This window comes from Lycium ferocissimum, chromosome 4, assembly GCF_029784015.1.
Source record: "Lycium ferocissimum isolate CSIRO_LF1 chromosome 4, AGI_CSIRO_Lferr_CH_V1, whole genome shotgun sequence".
Lineage (NCBI taxonomy): Eukaryota > Viridiplantae > Streptophyta > Magnoliopsida > Solanales > Solanaceae > Lycium > Lycium ferocissimum.
The window spans coordinates 63,294,209-63,302,381 of NC_081345.1; the positions used below are offsets into that span (position 1 = coordinate 63,294,209).

Genomic DNA, 8,173 nt, shown 5'->3' on the forward strand with positions numbered 1-8,173 from the left:
TCAGGTTCAATGTCAGTTTTCCCTATATCCCTAACTTCTATATAGCCTAGCAAGCAAAGGTATTTAGAATCTACCTAGTCAAAACAAACTCACAGAGCACATTATATAATGGCCTGGACAAACCACAAGTTTAAGAAGAAAGGGCAGCCATAGCAGGATCACAAACTACTTCAAGACACTAGCCTAGCCCTCTTTCTTTCAGTTTTTAAACAAGAAGACAGGTTCTTCTACTTTTCGTTGATTATTTTCCTACAACAGTTCCCAAAACAAGTGGTCAACACACACAAGACCAGATAAAACTCAAATTATTCCCAAAACCCAACAAGACAAGTTATAAATCTATCAAGTTTTTAGACAAATTTTCAGTTTTAGAGGCCTTAAGTCATACTTAGTAATCTCAGAATACACAAAGCAAACTAAGAGGTTCATTTTTTACTTCTTCTAAAGCTTAAGCAAGATTCAGAGGTTGTAGAATGAATATAAGTGAGGCAATATAGTCACAAGAACATACAGGTCCTTATTATAATCTTTAACAATCATTTGGCCAAAATGTAGGAGGATCAAAGGTTCAGGTTTAGAAAACTTATAGATTTGCAGATTTTTTAGAACCATTTCTTGCAAATTTTGAAAAGAATCAAGTCTTGAAAGGATAAAAACAAGCATAGACACAGATAACAAAAGAATACAGTGATCCAAATACCCTCTAATCCAATTCTTTGTAAAAATATACAAAAGTAGGCAATACATTTTAGTTTTTAAAGTTATTTTTTTTAAACTCATAATCAATTCAAAAGGACCCTACAAGATCAAGACATGCAGCATTCCTCTAAGACCCCAAAAATATACACAAACAAACTGATCAAAAGAAAAAAGTCATAGATTCAAACTCATGTTTAAACCAGTTCTGATTTGAAGGCTATTTAGTCATTTCAAAAGGTGTTGGCATCATTTTAAGACATCATTTAGACTAGATTTCGATCATTAACCATAAACACAAAAAACATAATCTCATTTTTTTTAGTTTTTTAACTCAGTTTTGGATAGGAAACCGTTATAAACTAAACTTAAAACCTATACTTTGTTAAAAAAAAAAAAGAAAACAGAATCATTATACCTAAGAGTAACAACCTAAACTGGACTTAAAATGATCATAGTGAGACTAAAAGTCCATAGGATCCATAAGACCATGGCCAGACACTCAAAAAAATAGAATGTAAAGCCTCAGGATCTCTTCCTAACCAATGTAACAGTGATCAAGAACAAAAAATTAGCAACATACTTCACTTTTAAACCTTGTTTTAAACTTAATACCTACCAGTTAGCACTTAAAAACTTTTTGAACTACATTATGTTGCCCTTATAACACAGTAGCTTAATGAATTCTATGAAACAGTAACCAAATCAAACCTTAAACAATCATAAGCAAGTTAATACATGTAGATAAGCTAGGTTCTACAAAAACAGCAACTAAGGCAACTTTAGAGTAAACATAAACAAATTAATGCATATAAATAGGCTAAAACGGGAATGAAATAAGCTAGAATAAAGATATTACCTTTTTATGGGGCAACCAAAATATCAAATGGGAGGAATTGGATCACAACTTCAACTCCAACACCCAAGATCCTTTAAAACGGCCTTTGTTCTTGAATTTTTTAGTATAGTATAGATATTTGGAGAGTAATACAAATATATGTATTATATTGTATTTGTAGTATTTTATATTGTATATTGGTAATATGTTTGGATATATTGATGGTATCTTAGTAATGGAAGGTTTAAATTCTCAGAGAACCTTTCAAAATTCTCCAAAATTTTCCGGATAAAGCCTCTTTAGAATGGCAATCAAGCCTTCTATTTATAGCACCGAATATAGGGTTTAGGGATAAAAATGGAAAGAAATTAAGTCCATAACTGAATTCCCCCCTAATTCTACAAACCCTAATTCAAACAATTCAAATTTCAGCAAAGGACAAACAGATTTTCAGCAAATTTGTACCAATTCGTACCTTATCCAACAAAAATCTCACAATAAATCACATAATACAACTAAGAATCTAACTAATTGTACCCGAAAAAATACAAATAAAATCAGAAAATACTAGGATAGTACGCCTCGTCATCAATAAAACAAATTTATCACATTCTAACGGTGCAATAGTACTAAAATCGTACAAAACAAGATAGAATCCCCCAAGAATGGGACTCAAATTAAAAGAATTCTTTGGAAATTACCCTAAGTCCCTCATTTAGTGTACATAGCGCACAAATTGGCTAAGGAGTGGAGGCCCCGCCCATGGCAACTATGTACATGAGAAACCCGAGCAACATCCCCAAAAATAATTCAAATTCGAGACCAACTATTCAAAATTATATGAAATTAAACCTGAAAATCGTGAGAACTCGTAATAGGGTACAAAAGCCCTCTCAAATTTGGTCGTAAATCGCCATTGAAGGCGAACCCTAGAACATCGCCTGAAATTGCCTATGTGAGAGGTGAAACGGTCGGGGGCGGGGGGGCGGGGAAATGGGGGGGGGGATGGGAGTTTATTTTAATAAATCCCCCCCCCCCCCCTTTTATTTAATTAAAATATTGAGCAATAATATAAAGGCATATATTGCTAAACGTAATAAATATTCAGGCTAAATAAAAATTAAAACTCATAAAGTTAAGACGCGAACTTTAAAACGAGACTAATATTGGCATAGTTCCGAGAAATATTTAAAAATGTGAAAAATGCGGTCAAAATGAGCCTTAATTCATACATCGTCTTAACTAACAATTTTCCCGAGTCAGACGAAGCGGGATTCTTATCTTCTTCTCGAAATATGTTTGTGAAAGTAAATAACTCGTAATTTTCATAATTGTCAATTTTCATGAAATAATAATTAAACGTCATATTTGGTAATTTTCTCGGGATTTTTGAAATTTTGATTTTTAAGGGTGCATCCTTACTCCGTCTTGGACTTGTTGAAATTTTGATTTTTAAGGGTGCATCCTTACTCCGTCTTGGACTTGGGAAATTTGAAAGTTAAAAGACGCGTCTTATGAGGTGAAATTAGGTGTCAACAGCAGGGTTCCCAAATTTGCTCTTTTTAAGGTTCTGGGTTGCGGGTGTTTGAATTGCCTTCGCATAGTTGAGTGTTGTCTGATTTTCTTGGGTAATTGGTACATTGGAAGTGCTAGCTTTGTCAATTTCGCCAGCACGCGCTGTTTCCGGTGGCTCCATAGTCCCCATGGGGACTGAGCGTGGGTTCAGACGCTGTTTGATGAAAAAATAGTCGTTGAAATAGCTGTTAATCGACTTGTACGGAGAGCATAGTTTTTTAGAGAGAGTAATAGCCGTAGAAAATCTTTGTTATCTTGTAACAAATTAAGTACTAATACATGTACTAGTTAGGAGAAAATCTATATAAGTATTATTTAATGCATTGTAGAATATGGACTAATAAGTATATGAATAACTAAACCTTGCATAACTTAATCCTGCATAACTTAACTCTTACCAGCAACCAAATGACCCCTAAAAGCCAGCGATACATATTCAAGAAATATGAGCTCCTGCAAATGAGTTCCAACGTTCTATTGACACCCCTCTTCTTCTTGTCTTTCTTCCTTAGGCTGCGACAACAACCTGAATTCAGAATTTCGAATATGCATGAGGTTCAGTGTCAAATTTCCCGCAGCATCATTCATAGGTCCCCAACCGTGTGTCTCGAGGAACATATGATCGCGATTATGCGCTGAATTCAGATTTTTTGGTTGCATGCTCAAATTCTCCATCAGGTGATGCTGGTTTTGGTGCCAATGGTTGTCAAGGATAAGCTGTTGAGCTAGAGTAGCTGCTCTACTTTCAGCGATCAGCTCACTGATGGTGCCACTACATCTTGCAGGGAGATTTCCCTTTGATATCCATGATTCATTATTCTTGGATGACAGAAGAGAGAGAGCACGTCCGTCATTTACTGCTAAGTGCCGATAATTTCCTGCTATATGTTTATTTTTTGTTTGGACAAAGTAAACTAGAGTTATGTCTTGCTTTAGAAGTGAAATCCATTTAGCGAGTAAAAGTTACTGATCTCTTTGTTGATATCAATTTATGTAACACTTTTCATTTTTTAAGATTTAAATTATGTAAACTTTGATGAATAATTTAAAATGTATTTTTTCATCATATTAACATGAGAAGAATCGCATATTAAATATAATACTTTTCATATGGCTTTTGAATATCTAGATTTTAATTTTAAAATATTAAGTTGTTCTAATGCAATTTAGCTTTAAAGATTAGTCAAATAGATATCGGGGAGTGAAAAAATGTCACATAAATTAGGACGAAGAAAGTATTATATAATGAATTCATTAGAAAAAGGTACAATTAGAGACGAACAACATGCATGATTGCATCCGATACCAAGACAAACACTCGCATGCAGTTTTTACAAGAGGACTCTTTATATAAGAGTAAGCAATTTAAAACAAAGTAAATTTGTAATATATGAATGAAGGAGAGCTATTAAATGAGAAATTAAGTATCGCGAGATGGGTAATTCTGACACAATTGACAAAAGATATAATGTAGGAATTTTGACTGTTCGTTGCATCAAAATTCCCTCCTAATTTGCTATTTGTTGCCTTTAAGGCATCAAATTTGATATTGTGTTATTCTCCCTCTGTCGCAATCTATGTGGCATAATTCAAATTTTAACAGTCTTCTTAATTTTGACTGTAAATTTGAACATAGAATTTTTAAATTTTTTGAAAATTAAATTTACATATTTAAAAGTTACACGAAGAGTATCTATTGTAAGTTACAATAATTAACAGTTTAAAATACTTAAAAGGCTTGTGAAAAAATCGCGATCAAAGAAAAATTTATTTGACTCTCGAAATCTGAAATGTGCCACATAAATTGGGACGGAGAAAGTACTTATTATTCCAAACAAAGTGTTACCTTGAGAGGGGTTTCTGGTGTCAGCATAATGATCTTGAGAGCTCTTTCTTCTTCTCTCGTTATGTCCTGCTAATCTCCTCCTGCAACTCCTCTTTGACTCATCAAACTCACACACTGAATGAAACCTTCATATAATAATTCCAAAAACAATCATCGTCAGTAGCAGAAAAAGTTACTATAGGATATACTTTAGATGGGGCATCATGATAAAGAGATATATCTTGGTGAAATTGCTGGATATGATAACAATAATACTGCGATAAATCCTTGGTATCCTTATCAACATTAGTACAGGAAAGTTGTACCTCACAGACACGTGAATAATTATTCAAAAGTACCAATTATAGAAGTCAAAGAAGCACAAGAAACTAACAATAGAAGCTTTTACTCTTAATCTTAGCTTTAAACTGTCGGTGTACTTTAATTTTGGTGTAACTAGTAACCTGACACTCTTTATGGACAATTATATGTGACTGTGTATCTTTCAGGTACGTAAAATCTTTACTGTAAATGTATTCATTTCCTCTGCATTGACACGATCAATACTACATCCCTCTTAGTTTTGAGTAGGCGGAACCATTCTGTTTTGGTTCTTCTCCACGGGTGATCCAGGAATTGGATCAGTTGATGCGTTGGGATGAAAGAAAGTTCAAAAAAGAGAAAAAGAAAACAGGCTTCTATTGAGAAAGGAAGCCTGCTTCTATTGAGAAAGATCCTTTCTTCTCTGACCGCCGGAGATTGCCCATATATGGATGAATAACCGTGAAGTTCGACAATCTTATTCTCTCAAATTAATTTCTGTTCAGTAACGGTGTAAAAGTATTTTTACATTATCAGTAACCTAGATGATAACCATAACCACCATAAAAATGGACACAATTATGGTGTTGTAGTATATTAAGGTAAACCCATATACTTATAAACACTACTCTCTCCCTCTCATTCTATACGAAGGTGTTCGAATTATTACTAAATATAGAAAGATGTCGTTCTTTTTTGGACTGACTAAAAAAAAGTGTCATATAAATTAAGACGGGGGAGTATTAGTTATCGATAACAAGAAATAAACAATCAGTAACTTTCTGAGTAAGGGTTGATTTATCAGATGATGACTCAACTAATAGTTATTATCTCAAAAAGTTATCATTCTTCTTGATTTCAATTTCCTTCAACAAAGAAAGTGATTTTCTGCCATAATAAATTGAGTAACCAAGCTGAGAAATCAACTCTTCTATGTAACAAGGATAAAACACTAATGATATTTTATTCGGGTGATCTTTTATATTATCAATATAAATAACTTCATTAATGAAATAATGCTGACCTGCTACACTGTTGACAGAAGCGTTGTACAAGTCCAAGAACCACAGCTTTAGGGGCTTTGGCATGCATTTCACAGACTTTATGTCTTCTGTGATAAGCCTTGGCATTCACCAGCGCCACGTGGCATCCCTCCACCTGACACCTTGGCACCAACGTTGCCGCCCCTGCTGCAGCCACCGGTGGACAGGTGGTTGATTTTGACGGCCCCACCAACCCCTCATCGCCACCTGGCATATATTGTCTCCCTCTCTTATTATTATTCATTACAAACCCCACCACCTGTTCAACACCCTGAGGCTCATAATTATTTTCGATAGATATCTGGGCGGGAGTTTTCTTCAAATGCTCCATGGTGGAGTATTCTTTTAACTGCATTCTCTGCCAAAACTCTTCAGACTCACCCTCTGTGATCGGCCTTCTCTGATTACCCTCTCTCCCTGATGCACCCTGAGCCAAATCGTCCGAGTAATGCCTGTGAACACCTAATTTTTAACCGAACATAAGTTTTTACATCATTTTTAGTGTTTAAATATTTCTTTTAGGTTTAGTTAGATATTTTAATTTTTATTTCATTTTTAGTAAGTCTTACATTTAAAGATCGAAAGCTACAAAAATAGAGTCACATTTTTCGGAAAAGTTTTGCCGTCATTTTTCAAAAAAAAAAAAATTACAAAAAATATGTTTTCTTCTAATTTAGGATTTAATAATAAGCTTGTGATTTTTAGTAGTTTTCCTAGTTACATTTTATTTTGGGCTAGCTATTCTACTTTTTTTCTATGTTTAGTCATTTAACTTTTTTATGTTTAGTTAGTTAATATTTCTTATCTCTATTTTTATCTTATGAATAAAAATAAAAAAAATAAAAAAATAAAAAGCTAAAAGATACTAACATATCTGCAAACCTAAGTTACCCTAACCTACCCCGTTTCCCCACCCCCTAAAACAAATCAAATACCAAACACTCCCTCTTCCTTACGTTCTCCTTTTTAGAAAACCAATCCTAATCTACCCAAACCTTTCCCATGCTCATCCTAACCAAAATAAACTTTCCTTCCCTAAAGACTCTCCTCAAACAATTATCATTAACTAGTCCTACTCCTTTACAAACTCTACAACCCAACACCCACATACCCTATATAAACACACACCTACACGTACAAAAACATATACACAGAGAACAACATAAAAAAAAAAAAAAAAAAAAAGAACAACACACAGAAACATAAACAACAACACAAAAAAAAAACTAAGGTTTTCTTTAAAGTTCGAGTTCGAGGTCTCCGTTTGCGGTTTCGAGTTCGTGGACTTGAAGTTAGTCGTTATTAACTGGGAAATCACAGAATATTGTAGCTTCATATTATTATTTTTCGAGGCCGAGATATTTACGCAAAGGTAACACCCGAATCTTTCTAGTAGTTATTTGGTGTTCTTTTTTTTCAATATATAATACATGAAGTTAAGATCCGTTTTGGCTCCGTTTAAAATCCGTTGATGCTTTTGTTTAAGATCGTGCATGTCTATTGAAGTTTTGGTGATATTATGAACATGATGGATTAGTTTTTAGTGGTTTTTCTTCTTTCTTTCTTTCTATTTCTAACTTTGTTTAAGTTATTTTGGTTTTTTGCCTCCCTCCTTGAGAACTTGATTGTTGTAAAATCTGTTATGGTCTTTACTCCGGTCTCATAGATTTTTATATGTTAGTTTGCATATAACCATGTAACAAAGCTTTGAATATTTAAGGAAACGTGTTTGAAAGTCGGCATGCAAATTTCATGATTTTATTTAGTTTCTTTTCTAAAAATGGGTGTAAGTATTTTCCCGCTTTGAGGCGTTGGTTGCATTTTTTAGTTGCAAAAGATTTTGATCATGATTCTAAATGAATTTTAAATGTTGGC

At 33.7% G+C, this 8,173-nt stretch overlaps 1 pseudogene; it reads right to left on the reverse strand.

The window, feature by feature from the left end:
- Positions 1-3,545: 3,545 nt before the first annotated feature.
- The window catches only part of LOC132054259 (squamosa promoter-binding-like protein 6), a 9,077-nt pseudogene continuing 4,449 nt past the window's right edge, over positions 3,546-8,173 (reverse strand).